Source organism: Lipotes vexillifer, unplaced genomic scaffold, assembly GCF_000442215.2.
Source record: "Lipotes vexillifer unplaced genomic scaffold, Lipotes_vexillifer_v1.1 scaffold75, whole genome shotgun sequence".
Taxonomy (NCBI): Eukaryota; Metazoa; Chordata; class Mammalia; order Artiodactyla; family Lipotidae; genus Lipotes; species Lipotes vexillifer.
Genome location: NW_006771517.1, coordinates 620,684 through 644,566, shown reverse-complemented (window position 1 = coordinate 644,566; position 23,883 = coordinate 620,684).

Here is a 23,883-nt window from a genome sequence, read left to right as displayed (position 1 = left end):
TTTCATATCTTAAGAAGCTTGATACCTTTTGAGAGGTGTACGGCCTGTGCACTTAAGTAACTGAGACAGGTTAAGATGAAGACATATGAATGGAATAAAAGGGATGATCAGTAGAGGTTGAATGTGGAAAATGTCATCTGAATCAGGCCTTGAAGGGTAGCTTTCAAAGAGCAGATTATGAGTGGAATCCAGACTTTTTTGATTGGCTTGATTTGTTCGGCTGGCTGCTTTTCCCTCTGCTTTGAATCAAAGGCTCCCAGATAAGGACTTTATTGTCAACCTTTGACTGAAGTGTAACTTACATTTGTGCCCCCAATTCTTGTGTGTAGAATTAGGACCTTATGACTTATAAGTAGCTTCTTAAGCAACTCTTACACCTTTTTGCCAGGTTTGTGTGTATAACTATGTTCGGTCTTCCTTAACATGTCCACTCTTGGGGAATTTGCCCAAGAACTAACTTAATCAGTCTGTTCCATCCAATACCAAGGTATATCCATACTTGGGCTCATGGTGCCACCAGTTGGCTGGTGGGTGGAAGTGTTTTAATCTTTTCTTTTTCCCACTGGGAAAAAGGCCCTCTAGGCCCTCGGCCACTAGGCCCTCGGCCTAGTTATTTTCACATTATGACGTTTCTCTCACATTCATGTACTTTTTAGTAACCTTCCATTCCTCTTTCAACTCTAGTTTTATTACTGTAGGACATCTTCCCATTCCTCCTGTTTATTTTGTTCTCTTTGTGAGTTAAGAAAAAGTAAAAGAAGAAAACTAGGCATAAGATTACTCCCAGTATCTTTGTATCAAGAAAGAAGAAAGCAATCATATTAAAAAACATTTTTTTTTAAATGAAAATAGAGAGTCACGTATGACCTAGGCCATAGTTCCTAGTATAGGGGAGAATGTTAGCAAAAGCTCAGAGGTGGGAAAGCGCAAGATATGCGTACAAAATGACAAATGCTCTAATTTAGGCCAAAATGTTTCTCACATATTGTACATACTTTTATTGTATAACCTCCTGATCTTGTGTCTCGGGATTTTGAAAAATGCATTTTTGTTGGATTATTGCCCCACTAGGAAAAAATTTCAGTCTGTTGCAGTTCCACATTTGAACTGTTTCATTCTGGATTCCTCATCTTTGGACCTTTCTAATAATTTCTGTGGTCACACTGGGTCTGTTCTGTTCCTGTGCTAAGTGAAAGCACACAATCACAAAACTGTGTAGGCATAAATGAGAGGCATATGGGAGTGGTGTAAAAGGAGCTCTAGGAGTCTTCATATGCCTGGGTGGGCAAGCTAAACTAATAGCTCCCAGCAGTTCTTCTGAATCAGACATCGTGGAGCCAAGAGTCTAGCATTTGGAATTCCACTGCCTGTGCAAAGTGTCTGTCTTTTATCCTCCAAACCACCATTTGTTAAATGGCTAATGACCCAGTGGACCTGTTGACAACAGAGGGGGGAAGCTGGCAAAGATCAAGTTTAAAGGGAAAAGGAAAGAAAAGTTCAAAGGTAGAAAAGTAAGAGCAAAAAGGGGGTTTGATCATATCTTCACCTACCCTTTATTTTTATTTTTAACAATTTATTGTGCAGAATTTTGAACATACCCAGAGTAGACAGAATAATGTAGTAAACTTCCATTTATCTATCCCCTCAGCCCCAGTTAGCTGCAATTACCACAATTAAGGGAAACCAGAAAGAACTCTGGTGAGCCTTGGGTTTGGTCTCCAGGCCTCTTTAGGTCTTGTCACCTTTGGGCTTATGCCATCAGACTCCTCTTTCCCCTGTTTTAGCACCTGCTGTGTATAGAACACTGCTGAGTAGGACAGTACTTAACCTCTAATAGCTTAAGAAACTAAGTGCTGTTGTTCAAGTATAGTTGAGGGCAGAAAAGTATAATTAATTCTATCAAGCGAGTGCAGTGGAGAGGACTTAGGAGGGTTTTATTGAGAAGGTGACATTTGAATTTACTACAGAAGGGTGGGGCATGGAGGTGTGGACTGGAGCCCTGATCCAGATAGCAATGTAAGCAGTCTATTAGTTCTTTTCACTGAGCTATTTAGATCATGACATTTTTGTTACATTTCTAACACAAGATATATTTTAGGTGAGCTTTTCCTCCTTGCTTTAAGCAGTTTAGAAATATAAGTCAATTTCAGATTTTTTTGCTAAACTGTGTGTCTCCTTGAATGCTTATTAAGATGAATTGTACAAGGTGTGTTAGATTCTTTTCAGAAATACCATTCAAAGCAAGCTGAGCCAAGTTTGATTGTCTGGACAGGACCTATGAGAGGATGTGGGCTTTGTCTGGGTCTCTTGTTTCAGTTGTATTTATCAGTGAAATAAGCCAGGAGAGCAGTCTGACTTTTGCATTTTGAAAAGCTGACAGGCCAAGGGGAATGCACCATAAATAGTGTGTTATAGATTAATGAGGTATTGAGGTAACCCAGCACCTTACTGTGCCTTGTGCTTTGTCTTCTATTGTTTCTCAAGGAATGATTCCTCTTTGTGTTTCAGATCCATGTTTCTCACTGCCTACAGATGATGTTTGGCTTGTTTCACTGTCTTCTCATATCCAGCTTTTTCTAACTGCTTGGAATCATCTACTCACTCACTCCTGAACAAACAGTGCTTCTGCCTGACTCTTTCTTCTTAAACTTTTATCACTTTTTTCCTTACATATACCTGTTTTGTTCTTTTACGTTTTAAGAAATTAAGGTATAATGGACACACAGTCAACTATACATATTTATTTTTTATTTTTTTAAAGTTTTATTGCAATTATTTTTTACTCCTTTTTTAAATTCAAACAGAAAGTCACAAAAATTATAATCATCCTCATCAGTTCACTCAGTCCCATGTAATTAATTTTTTTTTCATCTTGATCTTTTGTTAGCACTTTTATGAATTCATCAGTTTTCCATTAGAGTTCTGAAAATGCTTATTCATTCAGTTCAGCAGTATAGTCAGTTACCAGAAACCTGTGCTTGTCAGAGTCTTTTCCATGAATTCCTTGAAGATGAAACCCTTCTATAGGAACATTTTTGCAAAAGCATCAGAGTACACCCAGAACTGTCTGTAAATGACAAAAGACTTAAAAATGACCATGGTAAAGATTTGATGAAAGTTCATAATAATGCAATTGACAAGAAAATTTAGTTATTTCTAAGATATACCTTTTAAAGTAATAAATAGAATTATGACTTACAACATCATACCAGAACATAAAAGATTTTTAGGAATTTCATGTAATGTCTGAAACATTTATATTAACATATTTCCATACAAATAACCCAAAGAAAGCTTAGTATTAGTTTTTTTTAATTTTTAAATTTTATTTTATTTACTTTTTAATACAGCACGTTCTTATTAGTCATCAATTTTACACACATCAGTGTATACATGTCAATCCCAATCGCCCAATTCATCACATACACACACACCCCCGCCTCGCGGCTTTCCCTCCTTGGTGTCCATACGTTTATTCTCTACATCTGTGTCTCAACTTCTGCCCTGCAAACCAGTTCATCTGTACCATTTTTCTAGGTTCCACATACATGCGTTAATATACGAAATTTGTTTTTCTCTTTCTGACTTACTTCACTCTGTATGACAGTCTCCAGATCCATCCACGTCTCAACAAATGGCCCAATTTCGTTCCTTTTTATGGCTGAGTAAATATTCATTTATATATGTACCACAACTTCTTTATCCATTGATCTGTCGATGGGCATTTAGGTTGCTTCCATGACCTGGCTATTGTAAAAAGTGCTGCAATGAACATTTGGGTGCATGTGTCTTTTTGAATTATGGTTTTCTCTGGGTATATGACCAGTAGTGGGATTGCTGGGTCGAATGATAGTTCTATTTTTCGTTTTTTAAGGAACCTCCATACTGTTCTCCATAGTGGCTGTATCAATTTACATTCCCACCAACAGTGCAAGAGGGTCCCCTTTTCTCCACACCTTCTCCAGCATTTGTTGTTTGTAGTTTGATTTGTTGTTTGATTTTCTGCTGATGCCCATTCTAACTGGTGTGAGGTGATACCTCACTGTAGTTTTGATTTGCATTTCTCTACTAATCAGTGATGTTGAGCAGCTTTTCATGTGCTTCTTGGCCATCTGTATGTCTTCCTTGGAGAAATGTCTATTTAGGTCTTCTGCCCATTTTTGGATCAGGTTTTTTGTTTTTTTAATATTGAGCTGCATGAGCTGTTTATATATATTTTGGAGATTAATCCTTTGTCCGTTGATTCGTTTGCAAATATTTTCTCCCATTCTGAGGGTTGTCTTTTCGTCTTGTTTATGGTTTCCTTTGCTTTGCAGAAGCTGTGAAGTTTCAATAGGTCCCATTTGTTTATTTTTGTTTTCATTTCCATTACTCTAGGAGGTGGATCAAAAAAGATCTTGCTGTGGTTTATGTCAAAGAGTGTTCTTCCTATGTTTTCCTCTAAGACTTTTATAGTGTCTGGTCTTACATTTAGGTCTCTAATCCATATTGAGTTTATTTCTGGGTATGGTGTTAGGGAGTGTTCTAATTTCATTCTTTTACATGTAGCTGTCCAGTTTTCCCAGCACCACTTATTGAAGAGACTGTCTTTTCTCCATTGTATAGCCTTGCCTCCTTTGTCATAGATTAGTTGACCATAGGTGTGTGGGTTTATCTCTGGGCTTTCTATCTTGTTCCGTTGATCTATGTTTCTGTTTTTGTGCCAGTACCATGTTGTCTTGATTACTGTAGCTTTATAGTATAGTCTGGAGTCAGGGAGTCTGATTCCTCCCTCTCCATTTTTTTCCCTCAAGACTGCTTTGGCTATTTGGGGTCTTTTGTGTCTCCATACAAATTTTAAGATTTTTTGTTCTAGTTCCATAAAAAATGCCATTGGTAATTTGATAGGGATTGCATTGAATCTGTAGATTGCATTGGGTAGTATAGTCATTTTCACAATATTGATTCTTTGAATCCAAGAACACAGTATATCTCTCCATGTGTTGGTATCATCTTTAATTTCTTTCATCAGTGTCTTATAGTTTTCTGCATACAGGTCTTTTATCCCCCTAGGTAGATTTATTCCTAGGTATTTTATTCTTTTTGTTGCAATGGTAAATGGAAGTGTTTCCTTAATTTCTCTTTCAGATTTTTCATCATTACTATATAGGAATGCAAGAGATTTCTGTGCATTAATTTTGTATCCTGCAACTTTACCAAATTCATTGATTAGCTCTAGTAGTTTTCTGGTGGCATTTTAGGATTCTCTATATATAGTATCATGTCATCTACAAACAGTGACAGTTTTACTTCTTCTTTTCCAATTTGTATTCCTTTTATTTCTTTTTCTTCTTTGATTACCGAGGCTAGGCCTTCCAAAACTATTTTGAATAATAGTGGTGAGAGTGGACATTGTTGTCTTGTTCCTGATCTTAGAGGAAATGCTTTCAGTTTTTCACCATTGAGAATGATGTTTGCTGTGGGTTTGTCATATATGGCCTTCATTATGTTGAGGTAGATTCCCTCTTTGCCCACTTTCTGGAGAGTTTTTTTGTTTTTTTTTTGTTTTTTTGTTTTTTTGTGGTACGCGGGCCTCTCACTGCTGTGACCTCTCCCGTTGCGGAGCACAGGCTCCGGACGCGCAGGCTCAGCAGCCACGGCTCACGGGCCCTGCCGCTCCGTGGCATGTGGGATTTTCCCGGACCGGGGCACGAATCTGTGTCCCCTGCATCGGCAGGCGGACTCTCAACCACTGTGCCACCAGGGAAGCCCATGGAGAGTTTTTCTCTTAAATGGGTGTTGAATTTTGTCAAAAGCCTTTTCTGCATCTATTGAGATGATCCTATGGTTTTTATTCTTCGATTTGTTAATATGGTGTAACACATTGAATGATTTGCGTATATTGAAGAATCCTTGCGTGCCTGGGATAATCCCACTTGATCATGGTGTATGATCCTTTTAAAGTGTTGTTGGATTCTGTTTGCTAGTATTTTGTTGAGGATTTTTGCATTTATATTCATCAGTGCTATTGGTCTGTAATTTTCTTTTTTCGTAGTATTATCTTTGTCTGGTTTTGGTATCAGGATGATGGTGGCCTCATAGAATGAGTTTGGGAGTGTTCCTTCCATCCCAGTTTTTTGGAAGAGTTTGAGAAGGATGGGTGTTAGCTCTTCTCTAAATGTTTGATACAATTCACATGTGAAGCCATCTGGTCCTGGACTTTTGTTTGTTGGAAGATTTTTAATCACAGTTTCAATTTCATTACTTGTGATTGGTCTGTTCATATTTTCTGTTTCTTCCTGGTTCAGTCTTGGAAGGTTATACCTTTCTAAGAATTTGTCCATTTCTTCCAGGTTGTCCATTTTATTGGCATAGAGTTGCTTGTAGTAGTCTCTTAGGATGCTTTGTAGTTCTGCGGTGTCTGCTGTAACTGCTCCTTTTTCATTTCTAATTTTATTGATTTCAGTCCTCTCCCTCTTGATGAGTCAGGCTAATGGTTTATCAATTTTGTTTATCTTCTCAAAGAACCAGCTTTTAGTTTTATTGATCTTTGCTGTTGTTTTCTTTGTTTCTATTTCATTTATTTCTGCTCTGATCTTTATGATTTCTTTACTTCTGCTAACTTTGGGTTTTGTTTTCTCTAGTTCCTTTAGGTGTAAGGTTATTTATTTGTGATTTTTCTTGTTTCTTGAGGTAGGCTTGTATAGCTATAAAATTCCCTCTTAGAACTGCTTTTGCTGCATCCCATAGGTTTTGGGTCATTGTGTTTTCATTGTCATTTGTCTCTAGGTATTTTTTGATTTCCTCTTTGATTTCTTCAGTGATCTCTTGGGTATTTAGCAACGTTTTGTTTAGACTCCATGTGTTTGTGTTTTTTATATTTTTTCCCCTGTAATTCATTTCTAATCTCATAGTGTTGTGGTCAGAAAAGATGCTGGGTATGATTTCAATTTTCTTCAATTTACTGAGGCTATATTTGTGACCCAAGATGTGATCTATCCTGGAGACTGTTCTGTGCACACTTGAGAAGAAAGTGTAATCTGCTGTTTTTGGATGGAATGTCCTATAAATATCAATTAAATCTATCTGGTCTATTGTGTCATTTACAGCTTCTGTTCTTTCTTTATTTTCGTTTTGGGTGATCTGTCCATTGGTGTAAATGAGGTGTTAAAGTCCCCCACTATTATTGTGTTACTGTCGATTTCCTCTTTTATAGCTGTTAGCAGTTGCCTTATGTATTGAGGTGCTCCTGTGTTGGGTGCATATATATTTATAATTGCTATATCTTCTTGGATTGATCCCTTGATAAATATGTAGTGTACTTCCTTGTCTCTTGTAACATTCTTTATTTTAAAGTCTATTTTATCTGATATGAGTATTGCTACTCCAGCTTTCTTTTGATTTCCATTTGCATGGAATATCTTTTTCCATCCCCTCACTTTCAGTGTGTTTGTGTCCCTAGGTCTGAAGTGGGTCTCTTGTAGACAGCGTATATATGGGTCTTGTTTTTGTATCCATTCAGGGAGCCTGTGTCTTTTGTTTGGAGCATTTAATCTCTTCACGTTTAAGGTAATTATCGATATGTATGTTCCTATTACAGTTTTCTTAATTTGGGGGGGTTTGTTTTTGTAGGTCCTTTTCTTTTCTTGTGTTTCCACTTAGAGAAAAGTTCCTTTAGCATTTGTTGTAGAGCTGGTTTGGTGGTGCTGAATTCTCTTAGCTTTTGCTTGTCTGTAGAGCTTTTGATTTCTCCATTGAATCTGAATGAGATCCTTGCCGGGTAGAGTACTCTTGGTTGTAGGTTCTTCCCTTTCATCACTTTAAGTATATCATGGCACTCCCTTCTGGCTTGTAGAGTTTCTGCTGAGAAATCAGCTGTTACCCTTATGGGAGTTTCCTTGTATGTTATTTGTTTTTTTTCCCTTGCTGCTTTCAGTAATTTTTCTTTGTCTTTAATTTTTGTCAATTTGATTACTATGTGTCTCGGTGTGTTTCTCCTTGGGTTTATCCTGTGTGGTACTCTCTGTGCTTCCTGGACTTGGGTGGCTATTTCCTTTCCCATGTTAGGGAAGTTTTCGACTATAATCTCTTCAAATATTTTCCCTGGTCCTTTCTCTCTTCTCCTTCTGGGACCCGTATAATGTGAATGTTGTTGTGTTTAATGTTGTCCCAGAGGTCTCTTAGGCTGTCTTCATTTCTTTTCATTCTGTTTTCTTTTTTCTGTTCAGCAGCAGTGAATTCCACCATTCTGTCTTCCAGGTCACTTATCCGTTCTTCTGCCTCAGTTATTCTGCTATTGATTCCTTCTAGTGTAGTTTTCATTTCAGTTATTATATTGTTCATCTCTGTTTGTTTGTTCTTTAATTCTTCTAGGTTTTTGTTAAATGTTTCTTGCATCCTCTTGATCTTTGTCTCCATTCTTTTTCGAGGTCCTGGATCATCTTCACTTATCATTATTCTGAATTCTTTTTCTTGAAGGTTGCCTATCTCCACTTCATTTAGTTGTTTTTCTTGGGTGTTATCTTGTTCCTTTATCTGGTATATAGCCCTCTGCCTTTTCATCTTGTTTATCTTTCTGTGAATGTGGTTTTTGTTCCACAGGCTGCAGGATTGTAGTTCTTCTTGCTTCTGCTGTCTGCCCTCCTTATTGCAATTTTTTGACATTTAAAAAATTTAATTTATTTGGTTGCACTGGGTCTTTTTTTTTTTAATAAATTTATTTTATTTATTTATTTTTGGCTGTGTTGGGTCTTGCTGCACGTGGGCCTTCTCTAGTTGCAGCAAGCGGGGCTACTCTTTGTTGCGGTGCATGTGCTTCTCATTGTGATGGCTTCTCTTGTTGCAGAGCATGGTCTCTAGGCGCTCGGGCTCCAGTAGTTGTGGCTCGCGGGCTTTAAAAGTGCAGGCTCTGTAGTTGTGGTGCCCGGGCTTAGTTGCTCTGCGGTGTGTGGGATCTTCCCGGACTAGGGCTGAAACCCTTGTCCCCTGCATTGGCAGGTGATTTCTTAACCACTGTGCCACCAGGGAAGACCCTGCACCGGGTCTTAGTTGCAGCAGGTGGGCTCTTTTGTTGTGGCATGCTAACTCTTAGTTGTGGCATGCATGTGGGATCTAGTTCCCTGACCAGGGATCAAACCCCGGCGCACTGCATTGGGAACGCAGTCTTAACCATTGCGCCACCAGGGAAGTCCCCCAACTATACATATTTAAAGTGTACAGTTCGGTGAGTTTTGACATGGATATACCTGTGAAACCATCACCACAGTCAAGATAGTGAACATGTCAATCACTCCCGAAAGTTTTCTTGTGCCCCCTTAGTACCTCCCTCTCCAAGCAAATCTGCTTGTAGCAAATCTGCTTTTAGCAAATCTGCTTGTAGATTAGTTTGCATTTTCTGGGATTTTAAATATATATTTATATTTTATATAAATGAAATCATACTGAGTATATACCCTCCCTCCCTCCCTTCCTTTCTTTCTTCATTTGTCAGGCTTCTTTCATTCAGCATAACTATTTTAAGATATTGTTGTATGTATCAGTAGTTTATTCCTTTTTATTGTTGTAGTATTCCCTTGCATGGGTATATCACATTTGTTTATTTATTCACCTCTTAATAGATGCTTGAGTTGTTTCCAGTTTTTTGCTATTATAAATAAGGCTACCTTTGTAAATATATAGGAGTGGCATGGCTGGATCAGATGATAGATGTATAACTATAAGAAATTGCCAAACTATTTTTCTAAAATATTTTCAAGTGTATTTGCCATCCACATTTCTTCTGTGGGGAAATGTCTGTTTAAATCTTTTACCCAGTTAAACAAATTGAGTTGTTTATTTTCTCATTATTGAGTTTTCAGAGTTCTTTATATTTCTGGGTGTAAGTCCTTTATCGGTTATATGGTTTGCAGATATTTTCTCCCAGTATGTGGCTTGTCTTTTTATTCTATTAGTGGTGTTTTTTGAAGAGTAGAAGGTTAAGAATTTTTTTGAAGTACAATTTATTAATTTATTTCTTTTATGGGCTGGGCTGTGCTTTTATTGTCATATCTAAGAAATATTGCCCTAACCCAAGGTTGCAAAGATTCCTTTTACGCTTTCTCCTAGCAGTTGTGTAGTTTTTGTTTTTACATTTAGGTCTATTATCCATTTTTAGGTCATTTGTCATGTGGTGTGAGGTATACATCAAAGTTCAGGTTTTTTTTTTTTTCCTTGCGTTATGCGGGCCTCTCACTGCTGTGGCCCCTCCCATTTGCGGAGCACAGGCTCCGGACGCGCAGGCTCAGCGGCCATGGCTCACGGGCCCAGCCGCTCCGCGGCACGTGGGATCTTCCCGAAACGGGGCACGAACCCGCGTCTCCTGCATCGGCAGGCGGACTCTCAAGCACTGCGCCACCAGGGAAGCCCAGGTTTTTTTGCAATGAATATGTAGTTGTTCCAGCAGCAGTTTGTTAAAGGACTATTCTTTCTCCACTGGATTGCCCTTATATTTTTGTCAAAAATCAGTTGTCCATATTTGTGTGGGTCTATTTCTGGACTCAGTATTCTATTGATATGCTTGTCTTTATGCCTCTTCCACATGATTTGATTTACCATAACTTAAAATCCAATAGTGTTAGTCTTCCAACTGTACTTTTCTTTTTCAAAGTTGTTTTGGCTATTCTAGGTCCTTTGCATTTCCAGATAAATTTTAGGTTTTTTGTTTTTTGTTTTTGGCTGCACTATGCAGTATGTGGGATCCTAGTTCCCCAACCAGGGATTGAACCCACGTCTCCTGCATTGGAAGGTGGAGTCTTAACCAGTGGACCACCAGGGAAGTCCCCTCCAAATAAATATTAGAACCAGTGTGTCGGTTTCTACAAAAAAAAGCAAGCTGGGATTTTGCTTGGGACTACATTGAATTTTTTTGGGGTGTGGGGGGAGAATTGACATCTTAACTATATTGAATCTTCCCATATGTGAACACAGTATGTCTCTCTTTATTTAGGTCTTTGTTAGTTTTTCTTAGCAATGTTTTGAAGTATAGGTCTTGTAAAATTTATCTCTTTTTTCACAACTTTTGAGAACATTGTAATTTTTTTCTAAATTTCAACTTTTGATTGCTTATTGCTACTATGCAGAAATAATTAATTTTTGTATATTGATCTTGCATCCTACAACTTTGCTAAATAAATTCACTTATCTTAATTGTAGATTTCATTGGATTGTCTACACCATCTGCAACTAAAGACAGTTTTACATCTTTCCAAGTATCACTTATTTTACTTCTTTACTTATTACCAACATTTTCTATGTTGTCACTATCTCAGAGTCTGTCCTATTCTCTCGTTATCCTTTTCATCCTAGCCATTATCATATATCTTTTTCTCTTTTTAAATCACTTGGACTTCCCTGGTGGCGCAGTGGTTAAGAATCTGCCTGCCAGTGCAGGGGACACGGGTTCGAGCTTTGGTCCGGGAAGATCTCACATGCCGTGAAGCAACTCAGCTCATGCACCACAAATACTGAGCCTGCGCTCTAGAGCCCACGGGCCACAACTACTGAGCCTGTGTGCCACAACTACTGAAGCCTGTGCACCTAGAGCCCGTGCTCCACAGCAAGAGAAGCCACTGCGCACCGCAATAAAGAGTAGCCCCCACTCACCACAACTAGAGAAACCCCGCGCACAGCAACAAAGACGTAACGCAGCAAAAATAAAATATAAAATAAATAAATGATCTTAAAAAAAAATCACTTAATGGCAAGTTGCCCTAATACCAGACATTCTTCTCTCAAAACCTATCTTGCTTGTGGCTGTGAAACCTTATCCTCAGAAAACACTGGTTTCATTCTGTTCAAGGCCATAGGTATCACTTACATGAAGTCCTAACTTACTTATCCCTCCACACTGGGATCTTTCCCATACTGCTAATAATTGACATCTGTGTTCACCAGTCTGACTTATTCCAATCCATTTCCCACCTAAAACAATAGATGGGGGGAGTGAGCATCAGAGCTGAGACTGAGAGATTTGGTTTGAATCCCTGCATTGCCACTTAATATCCATGTAATCTTGTGCAGGGTCCTTATGTACTATGTGATTGTCTGTAGGAAGAGAATTAACACAAGGTCCTCACAGTGTGTTCGAGGATTAAAAGAGCATAGTAATCCTAGCTGTGTGCCTGGAACACAATGTGGGTAGTCAGTAAACATTTAGCCTGGCACTAATGTGAGCACTAAGTGAATGACTTCTTGCTTGCTTGTTCTATTTCTGTACTGTTGTTGATGTTGTTTTCCCATCTTGGGGTACCCGCATTGCTTTTCAGGTCCTCTGAATCCTTCCTCATGTTTCAGGGTCAGTTAAGTCTGATTTAGTTATTCATTTCCCTCTGTTCTTTTTTTTTCTTTTTCTTTTTTTCTTATTTATTTATTTGGCTGCACCAGGTCTTAGTTGCAGCACATGGGATCTTCGTTGTCATATGCAGGATCTTCATTGCAGCATGCGGGAATCTAGTTCCCTGACCAGGGATTGAACCCAGGCCCCCTGCATTGGGAGCGTGGAGTCTTAACCGCTGGACCGCCAAGGCAGTCCCTCCCTCCATTTTTTACATCCCTGTTGAGTTGACTTCTTACTAAACTTAAGGAGTGGCACTCTTTTGAGCAGCTTTGTATTCCTCAAAATGCCTTGCACAGATGTATCATAGGTGCTAAAATAATTAGTTGATTATATGGTTAATTTAAGAGCAGTGCAACAAAAATACTTTGTAAAGTTTGTTGATTTTTGGGGGGGCGGTATGTGGTTAAAGTTTCAGGGGGAAATAAATTGAATTTTATATGATATAATGGAAATAGTAGAAATATTTTTATCTGATTAAAGGTAGCTTTAAAAGAAATAACTTTTTTCTTTTTTAATTTTGATTTTGTTCATCAAACAGGGTCATTCATGCATCAGAATGGAAGTTTGGATAACTAAACCATTTTTCTCTTTGTGCCACTTCATAAATATTAAAAAAAGTCACATTGTTTCAGCTGAAGTAGACTGTTCTGTACTTCTTCAAGGATAACATATATGTGTATATACATACAGGTTAAAAATGATAACTGATAAGTGTGCATGGAGAAACAACCCCTATAACACATGCTATTTGAAAAACAGCTTAAGACTTTGCAGGTTCCATTAAGAAGTTCTGTGGTAAGATTATGCTTATCAGAAAAAGATTTCTTGGGCTATTGAACATTTTAATTTTAAAATAGATTTCTTGGGCTATTGAACATTTTAATTTTAAAAAAGAGGCTTCAAAACCAGAAGATGATACAGGTTACTTTTGTCATGTTAAATATCCACAGTAGTCATTCTAAGCCGTTAGACCTTTCTGTAGTGTTTCGTGTGTTAATAAATAAAATCTTGATATGCAGAATACCTGTTGAAACACCTAACTGGTATAAGGCTGACCAGTAACTCCTGATCACCATTCACATTGTATCCTAGAGTTGTGCTCTAGGGGGTGCTATTCACATAGAATATAATGTAAAAAGAAACCCCTAGAGTTGTGCAAGTAGGAGGTATTAGCTTAATGCCTTTGGCTCTAATAAGTGAATAAAGCAATTTGAACACTGCTGTGAGGTAGAGCTTAAGATGCACTGGAAAGAGTAATTTGTTGGCAGCCAGGAGATCTGGGTTCTGGAACTGGTCACCGGTTGACACCTAGCCTTTCCCATGGTACCACAAAGAACTTTGATTAGGTAGCTCTTTAGTGGCAAATATTTTGGATTTAGGTGATGGGTTGAAGTCAGGAATGAGGTCCAGCACTGAGGCTACTAAAGGTGGCAGAGACGTGGTTGTTGAGAGGTCAAGTGATTAGAAACAGTTTAGGGCAAAGTCAGGCTCATGATTTTGGTGTGGAATGTGAATGGAAATCCAAACACCTGCTCCATCTCTGTTGGCTGGAGACTGACTGGTCGTCATCATTCTTAATACTGAAGGTACATGAAAAGGACTTCACTGATAGCTGAGCAAGGAAAGAAGAGAAGCAGGGCTCAGTTGCCTTAGGTCTAGGCCTTCCTAAGGCTGAAGATGAGTTCCTGCTCCTGCCCATTGCTCAAGCAGTGGCTTGACCGTGGTAGACAGTATGGCCTATACGTTCCAGTCTAGGTTTATGCCCAATCACTTTGATATATTCACTGCATGAAACCCCTTTTTTTCAGCTTGTCTTATTAGTTCTTTCCATTTCCCTCGGTTATAGGTGCATTTCTCCCTACTCATCTGAACTTAGAACCCATCTATATTCTCCATGAAGCATTTCTTGTTCTTTATTTAGTGGGAAGAGACTTTACTTGTCATTTTTGGTAATTTTTACATTATATCTCAGATTATTATATCTGGTGCTGTGTATATGTTTATTCCCTACTATATTGTCATATTGAAGGCAGGGACTTGGACTTAATTATCTTTGCATCTCTCAGTGCCATGATTTTCTCAAATTTAGTGTACAGAAGAATCATCTTGAGATCTTGTTAAAGTTTGGATTCCTGACCTCTTCCTTCCCATTCTGATTCATTGGATTTGGTATGGGCCTGGGAACATGCATATTAACAAGCTCCTTGGGAGAGTTTAGGCAGGTGGGCTAGGGGCTCATATGATTTACAGCATCTAGCCCAGTACATTGTCTTGCTCTTCACAGAGCATAGTATGATCAGTTGATTAACTAAATCAGTGGTCAGTCAGAACCAGTACTCATTGGTATGTCTGCTAGAAGTGATCTTAAAACCTGTCAAGGGCTTCCCTGGTGGCGCAGTGGTTGAGAATCTGCCTGCCAATGCAGGGGACATGGGTTCAAGCCCTGGTCTGGGAAGATCCCACATGCCGCGGAGCAACTAGTCCCGTGAGCCACAATCACTGAGCCTGTGCGTCTGGAGCCTGTGCTCTGCAGCCAGAGAGGCCGTGATAGTGAGAGGCCCGCACACCGCGATGAGGAGTGGCCCCCACTTGCCGCAACTAGAGAAAGCCCTCGCACAGAAACGAAGACCCAACACAGCCATAAATAAATAAAAATTAAAAAAAAAAAAAAAACCTGTCAAGAACTAGATTTATTTTTTCCTGGCTACTTAATGTTCTGTAGATTTTTGTGAGTTATATGAACTCTTTGTACCCTCAGTTTAAGCTGCCCTTTGACTTTATTTTTTAAACTTATGATTAGTCTCTCAATTATCCTATGTAAAAAACTAATTGTAGACATATATGCATTTGAGTTTTGTCTTTAATCCTATATGTTTTTTCTTTTTCTTTTTTTTTTTTTTTTTTTTTTGCAGTACGCGGGCCTGTCACTGTTGTGGCCTCTCCCGTTGTGGAGCACAGGCTCCGGATGCACAGGCTCAGCGGCCATGGCTCACGGGCCCAGCCACTCCGTGGCATGTGGGATCTTCCCAGACTGGGGCACGAACCCGTGTCCCCTGCATCGGCAGGCGGACTCTCAACCACTGCACCACCAGGGAAAGCCCTCCTATATGTCTTTAAAAAATAAACTATCTATGGGACTTCCCTGGTGGTCCAGTGGTTAAGACTCTGTGCTTCCACAGCAGGGGGTGTGGGTTTGATCCCTGGTTGGGGAACTAAGATCCCACATGCCGTGAGGTGTGGCCAACAATAAATAAATAAATAAACAATCTATAGCATGACTATCTTACAGAAAGCAATACTTTCAGTCTTTGTAGGAACTAACAGAAGTTTTTCTTACTAATTCTTAATTTGCCCCATTAAATCATTAATTTCTATGGATACATTGTTGTATTAGATATTGTATGGGAAAACAAGTATATACTTAAGATTTTTTGGTGCAGTGTGGGTGCTTAAGGTAAACACATAAAATAGGTAAGAGAACACTTAAGGCAGTATGTGATGTAGGACCAAATGAATAGTCTGTGTATAGTAAAAGTAAGTCATTACTGGAGTTCAGAGAAGAGGGAGAACCTGGGAAAGGACTAGAGAACCTACGACGTCTCTAAGGAGAAGGTAACAGGGGCTGAACCTGAAGGTGTTTTGGAATTTGATCAGAGGAGTAGGGCACTCTTAGAGGGAAGAACATATGAAGATTCATTTTATAGATGAAAAAAATGGAGGCTCAGAAAGGGAAGTGAGTTTCAGATGAGGTACTCGTTCCTTGGACCATGGTCTTTCTCTTTGTTCAGCACTGGGAGGTTTCCACTGTTAACCAAGTAAAAGACAGCTGGTATTAAGGTAACCAAATGTCAAAGCACTGATAATTCCCAGTTTTAATTGTGAGAATCTGAAAGTTTAGAACGAAATTTTTTTTTGTAAAAGAATTATGAATTTGACAGAGTTCATCTTCCGTTAGTACATATCTAGTTTGATGCATTTTCAACAGTATATTTTCAGAAGTAAAAGAGAATTTGAAATAATGATTAAATATAATATTTTGCATTGTATATTCCTTGAAAACATATTTATTGTGATGAGTACATGTCTGACTTTCCTAGGAGGTGAGGATATCCAGTAGTCAATTCTTAGTTCTCATCTTACTAGAGGAATTAACCCAATTGATCACTCTTCTTGAAACACTGTTCATTTGGTTTCTGGAGTACCACCGCACTCTGTTGTTTTCCTCCTATCTCACTGGGAGGCTGTTTCTTCTCAGTTTCCTTTGGTGGTTCTTTCTTTTTTTCCTGATCTCTTTATGGGCTACTCAGTGCCCAGTGTTCAGACCTTGAATCTCTTGTCTTTATCTATACTTATTCCCTTCATGAACTCATGGCTTTAAATACTATGCTGACAACTCCCAGATTTATATCTCCAGCCCAGATCCCTTCCCAGAACTCTTGATTGGTTTGTCCACTTGCCTACATGACATCTTCACTTGGATACCTAACAGATATCTCAAACTAAAAAATGTCTAAATCTGAACTTCTGATCTTCTTCCTCAAACCATGTCTTCCTTCAATCTTCCCTGGCCTTTAACCAAAAACTTTGGAGTTATTCCTGGCTTTGTGTGTGTGTGTATTAAAATACATTTAACATAAAATTTATCATCTTAACCAATTTTAAGTTCAGTGGTATTACATACATTCATATTGTTGTGCTGCCTTCACCACCATCCATCCACATAACTCTTTTCATCTTGTAAACCGAAACTCTATACCTTGTAAACAATAACCCCCAATTCTGTCTGCTCCCTAGCTCCTGGCCACCACAATTATACTTTCTGTCTCTATGATTTTAACTACTCTAAGTTCCTCATATAAATGGAAGCATATAGTATTTGTCCTTTTGTGAGTGGCTTATTTCGTTTAGCATAATGTCCTTAAGATTCTTCCATATAGCATATTGCATAATTTTCTTCCTTTTTAAGGCTAAATAGTATTCCATTGCATGTGTATACCACATTTTGTTTATCCATTCATCTGTCAGTGGACACTTGGGTTGCTTCCATGTTTTTTAACTATTGTGAATAATGCTGCTATGAACATGGGATACACGTATCTTTTCAAGACTCTGCTTTTAATTCTCTTGGGTATATAACCCCAAAGTAGAATTAATCACTGGATCATATGGTAATTCTCTTTAATTTTTTGAGGAACCTTTACAGTTCTCCACAGTACCATTTTACATTCCCACCAATATTGGACGAGAATTTTGTATATCCTCTTTGGAGAAACGTCAGTTCAAGTCCTTTGCCCTTTTTTGGATTGGGTGGTTTGTTGTTGAGTGTTAGGAGTTCTATATATATATTCTGGATATTAATCCCGTATCACATATTTGCATTCTCCCATGCTGTGAGTTGCCTTTTTACTCTGTGGATAGTGTCTTATGATGTACAAAATTTTGAATTTTTATGAAGTCCAACTTGTCTATTTTTTCTTATTGTTCCCTAGCCTTTCCTTTACCCAAAAACCTTGGAATTTTCCTTGACTTTTTTTTTAAACATTGAATCAGTTAGGAGATAATGTTTACTTTACCTTGAGAATATATACAGAATCTAAATAACATCTTAACTTCACTCCTCCCATTCTGGTCCAAACCACCAATACCTCTGACCTGGCTTATTGGAGTTACATGCTAGTTGTTTTCCCTGCTTCCATTCTTGCCCCTCCATCTGTTTTGAACATAGCAGCCAGAGTGATCCAATTTAGTCAAGTCTTGTAAATTCTCTGCTTAGAACCCTGTTAATGACTCCCATTTTACTCAAAATAAAACCAGAGATTTTAAAAAGGCTTTCAAGCTTTCTGTGATCTACACCCCTACCTTACTACTCCCCCTTGACCTCTGAACTCATATCCTACTACTTTCCCAGCTTCAGCCACACAGATCTTCTTGTAGTTCCTTTTGTTTTTTAAAAACTGGGTGTGAGGCCCAGCAGTCTTTTTTTATTTTTAAATTTATTTAAATCTATTTTTATTTTTTAAAAAAATATTTATTTAGGGCTTCCCTGGTGGCGCAGTGGTTGAGAGTTCGCTTGCCGATGCAGGGGACACGGGATCATGCCCCGGTCCGGGAAGATCCCACATGCCGCGGAGCAGCTGGGCCCGTGAGCCATGGCCGCTGAGCCTACGCGCCCGGAGCCTGTGCTCCGCAATGGGAGAGGCCACAACAGTGAGAGGCCCGCGTACCGCAAAAAAAAAAAAAATTATTTAATTTATTTACTTGGCTGTGCTGGGTCTTAGTTGAAGCACGTGGGATCTTTGTTGCAGCATGCTGGATCTTTAGTTGTGGCATGCAGAATCTTTAGTTGCAGCATGTGGGCTCTTAGTTGTGGCATGGGGGATCTAGTTCTCTGACCAGGGGTCGAACTTGGGCCCCCTGCATTGGGAGCACGGAGTCTAAACCACTGGACCACAAGGGAAGTCCCATGCAGTTCCTTTTGAGTACTCTAATCCCCATCTTATGTCAGGACCTTTACCTAGACTGCTTTTTGTTCACCTATCCTATGGTTCATTTCTTCCCTTCTCAATGAGGCTAATCAGGCAACCCTATTTAAAACTGCATCCCCTTCCCCATTCCCCATTGCCAACTTATCACCTTCTAACATACTATATGTTTTACTTATTTATTGTCTGTTTTCTCTTCCTAGAATGTAAGTTCCAGAGGGAACAGGGATTTTTGTCTCTTTTGTTTATTGATGTGTTTCCATTGCCTAGAACATTGTCAGGCACATGGTAGATGTTCAGTGAATATTTGTTGAATGAATGAATGAATGAGTAAATGAATAGAATAGGAAGCAAAGTAGACATGTGGTCTCTGCTCTCATGCAGATTTCAGTTTATGGTTTGCTTTCTCCAAATGAAGTTATCCACAATTTCTATATTTTTTTTGTTCGGTTTAAAGTTTTGTAATTCAAAATCTTTGTGAAATTATAGGCATTTAAGCTTTGGGAAGCAGTGTTTGTTACAAAGAATGATATCTTGAGTTATGTTTTGAATGAAATGAAAACTATAAAGCAAAAAGCCACGTGCCAGAAAAGGTGATGACATGATTAATTTTAGAAAAATACTGTTAAGTCACTTTGGATCTTAATTCATTGCTGTGGAACACTTAATTACATAATGTTCCATTTCCTTGCAATAAAAAACAAATTCTTTGGCTTATAAAGGGAACTCACAAACCAAATGATTTTTAGCTCTCATTAGGGTTATTTCTTTATCTTTTTGTAATCTACCATTAAAAACCCTAAATTTCATTTAAACCCAAAATCCTATGATAGAAATTAAATATGCAAGACTTTTGAACAAATATCTAGTGTTGAAGCAAATGTAAATAGTAGATATCAAATTGATGCCAACTGAGGAAATATGATTAGACTTAGTCAATAAATAAATCTGTTAACATAGTCTGCCATGTGCCAATTTAAATAATGAAAGCATTACTGTAGGAGGATGTTTTGTTAAATGTCCTACAAAGGTCTGTGTCTTCTGTGTAAGCCTACCATGTGGTAGACACTTAATAATAATTGGGAAATAATAAGACCGAATTTTCTGTCTCTTAAATTGTTTATCTGAGGGAAGAGGTATTTACTCGTACATAAAACTTTAATGGGATGGCTAACATAGTGTCTGTTAGTGACTTACACACTTTTTCTTTCCTTTGTGCTGAATATTTGCTGTGGTTTCATAATACAACAAGCATTTCTATTTTGACGGTTTTTATACTTAAAAAATTACGAGAAATAGTGAAGGTTATAAAACCTGGCCTTAGCAGCCATACCCTAAAAACTAAAGGAAAAGGAATTTTCGGTTGATATGAATTTTGAATTTGTTTGTTTACTCTGAAAAACTACTTTAGCTCACCACTACCTGTTTCAGTGTATTTTCTTTGCAATTAAAAGTTTACCACTTGTGGGCTTCCCTGGTGGTGCAGTGGTTAAGAATCCGCCTGCCAATGCAGGGGACATGGGTTCAAGCCCTGGTCCTGGAAGATTCCACGTGCCGCGGAGCAACAAAGCCCGTGCACCACAACTACTGAGCCTGCGCTCTAGAGCCCACGAGCCACAACTACTGAGCCCGAGTGCCACAACTACTGAAGCCCGTGCACCGCAAGGAAGAGTAGCCCCTGCTCACCACAACTAGAGAAAAGCCCACATGCAGCAACAAACACCCAACGCAGCCCAAAATAAATAAATAAATTAATTAATTAATGAAAAAAAGTTTACCACTTGTAATAGTAAAGGAAAATAAGGCTTACATTGTCTCTCTGTTTAGTTTTGTTTCAGAGCCAGAAATTGTTAAAAGTATGAAATCCCAGACCTTATTAAGTGAGTTTTCAGGGAGTGTGATAAAAGTCAAATTTTATATGAAAATGTGGAAGAATAAATGGCATGAACTGAAGAATGTGTAGGGTTTTCCAGCAGGATGTATGAATTATATATTTATCTCTATATTCTATAGTTACTTTATAAAAGTAGAAACTATTATTAACCGTAATATTTTGTGTCTCCAACTGAGGTGTTGATTGTGTGCTTGAAATACTGAATGATTCAATTTTTCTTATGTGTCATGTTTCCTCAGCTGTCAAAAGACAGGAAATATAAAAGACTACTTGGCAGAAATTTAATTTAGGTGTATGTAAAAATCTGTATGGTCACTCCCACATTTGAGTGAAGGAATTCCAACAAAACTAGTTGTAAAAAATTTCTTTGAGGTGAATATTTTCCCACTAAGTTTCTTTTTTAAATTAATTAATTAATTAATTTTTGGCTGCGTTTGATCTTCGTTGCTGCAGGTGGGCTTTCTCTAGTCAAGGCGAGTGGGGGCTACTCTTCATTGCGGTGCGCGAGCTTCTCATTGCGGTGGCTTCTCTTGTTGCGGAGCACAGGCTCTAGGCGCGTGTGCTTCAGTAGTTGTGGTGCACAGGCTTAGTTGCTCCACGGCATGTGGGATCTTCCTGGACCAGGGCTTGAACCCGTGTCCCCTGCATTGGCAGGCAGATTCTTAACCACTGCGCCACCAGGGAAGTCCCCTCCCACTGACTTCTGATACAAAAGCAGAAACACTTTCCTGAAGGGTAAAAAGAAGAAATAATCCCAATATATAAAGTGGGAAATTTATAAGGAATGTAGCATTTCTGGATTATTCTGCTTGTTGTATAAGAGACTTATTGATTGTGAGTTTTTTTTTTTTTTTTTTTGCGGTACGCGGGCCTCTGACTGTTGTGGCCTCTCCCGTTGCGCATCACAGGCTCCGGATGCGCAGGCTCAGCGGCCACGGCTCACGGGCCCTGCCGCTCTGCGGCATGTGGGATCTTCCCGGACCGGGGCTCGAACCCGTGTCCCCTGCATCGGCAAGCGGAGTCTCAACCACTGCGCCACCAGGGAAGCCCCGTGAGGTTTTTTTTTTTGGCCCCACTGCACTGCACGTGGGATCTTAGTTCCCCAACCAGGGATTGAACCCGTGCCGCACCCTGCAGTGGACGTGCAGAGCCCTAACCACTGCACCGCCAGGGAATCCCACCTCCACTCTCACCCCCGTCGTGAGGTGTGGGTTTTTTTGTTTCTTTTTTTTCCTTACCATTGTGAGTTTTAATCTTTACCTGTATGCTCGCTTTTACCTTGAGAACTGGGAGTTTAGATCTCTTTAAATACTTGTATGGTCTTTGGACTTTAATTTCCTCTAGATAATAATAGACAGGCTTCAGCAATAGGTATACTTATCTTAATAAAACTCATATTTTAGGCTTTTCAACCTTAAATTTGAATACATGAAGAATATATGGATGTATTTTTTTTAAGTCTTTCGAAACATGACATCAAAATCAGGCAAACTTCTTTAAGAGCATAATCTTCTCAAAATAATCAAGAGAAATTACCATTTAAAAAAAAGAAACTTGTTTAGGGTAGAACTTCTGAATGGTAGAGTAAGGAGCTTGGCAAATACCTTCCCTCCAAATTTTTGCAGTTAAAACTGGGCAGAGGGACTTCCCTGGTGGCACAGTGGTTAAGAATCCACCTGCCAATGCAGGCGGCATGGGTTCAAGCCCTGGTCTGGGAAGATCCTACATGCCATGGAGCAACTAAGCCCGTGTGCCACAACCACTGAGCCTGTGCTCTGGAGCCCACGTGCCACAACTACTGAGCCTGTGTGCCACAACTACTGAATCCTGAGCACCTAGAGCCCATGCTCTGCAACAAAGAGAAGCCACCGCAATGAGAAGCCCGGGCACCACAATGAAGAGTAGCCCCTACTCGCCGCAACTAGAGAAGGTCCGCGTGCAGCAGTGTAGACCCAATGCAGCCAAATAAGTAAATAAATAATTTTTAAAAAAACTGGGCAGAATTGTTTAAAACAACTATTTTAAACTTGTACTTGTTCCCAGCAGCATTACTCAACCAAAAATTGGAAACAATCCAAATGTCCATCAGCTGGTAAGTAAACAGAATGTGGTACATCCATCAATAGCAGTAAAAAGGAATGAATATTGATACATGGATAAACCTCAGAAGCATTGTACTTGACTTACAACAGTCAGATACAAAAGACCATATTATGATTTCCATTTATGTGAAATGTCCAGGAATCGTTAATTTATAGGGACAGGAGGAGCAGATTAGTGCTTGCCTGGGACTGTGGGTGTTAAATGGGATTTCCTGTAAAGGGACAGAAGGGATCTTTGGGGAACAGTTGAAATGTTCTAAAATTGGATTGTGGTGATGGTTGTACAACAGTATAAATTTACTACAAATCATTGAATTGTATGTTTAAAGCAGGTGAATTTTATGGTATGTATACTATATCTCAGTAAAACTCTTACTTTTAAATGTTGGCTTTTTCCCCCCATTCCAAAGGAGTGGCCCAAGTATAGCACATCTCTGCAGGTGACATTTACTTAGATGGTTGCTTTCAGCTTATTTAATTCAGGTGTTCTGAGAGCTTGGGGCCAGCAGGAGATAGAGCACTGGCTTTGTTAGTTAGGGTTCATATTACCATCTTAGGCACATCAAAGCCACCAACTTCGTTTGTTTTTAAATTTGTAAAATGGGATTCAATAAATACCTGACTTAAAACCTGACAAGAATTTGAACATTCAGTTTTGTTATTCATGTAAGCCTGCTGAAAGATAGAGGTGCAGACCTAATAATTTGACAAATGTAAGGTTCCACCTTCTTGCAAATAGGTATATACCCCTAGGATGAATGATACCTTATTTAGGACAGGGCAAGGATAGCAAAAATGGTCAAAATGTTTGGGAAAACCAGGTCTAAGCTAGTAATTTTTAATAGTTATTAGTAAAGTAGTCTTGAAATTATAAAAAGTTCTTACCATTTCAAAACACAGTAGCTTTCCCATAAAAATTCTTGAAGAGAACATAATTTGATTTGACTACATCGTATTTAATAGGAGTTTATTCCAACTTTTCAGACCTTATCGTCCCTTTGTCCTATTTTAGTTAAATGAAGGGATTGGATTTTTTTTTTTTTTTTTTTTTTT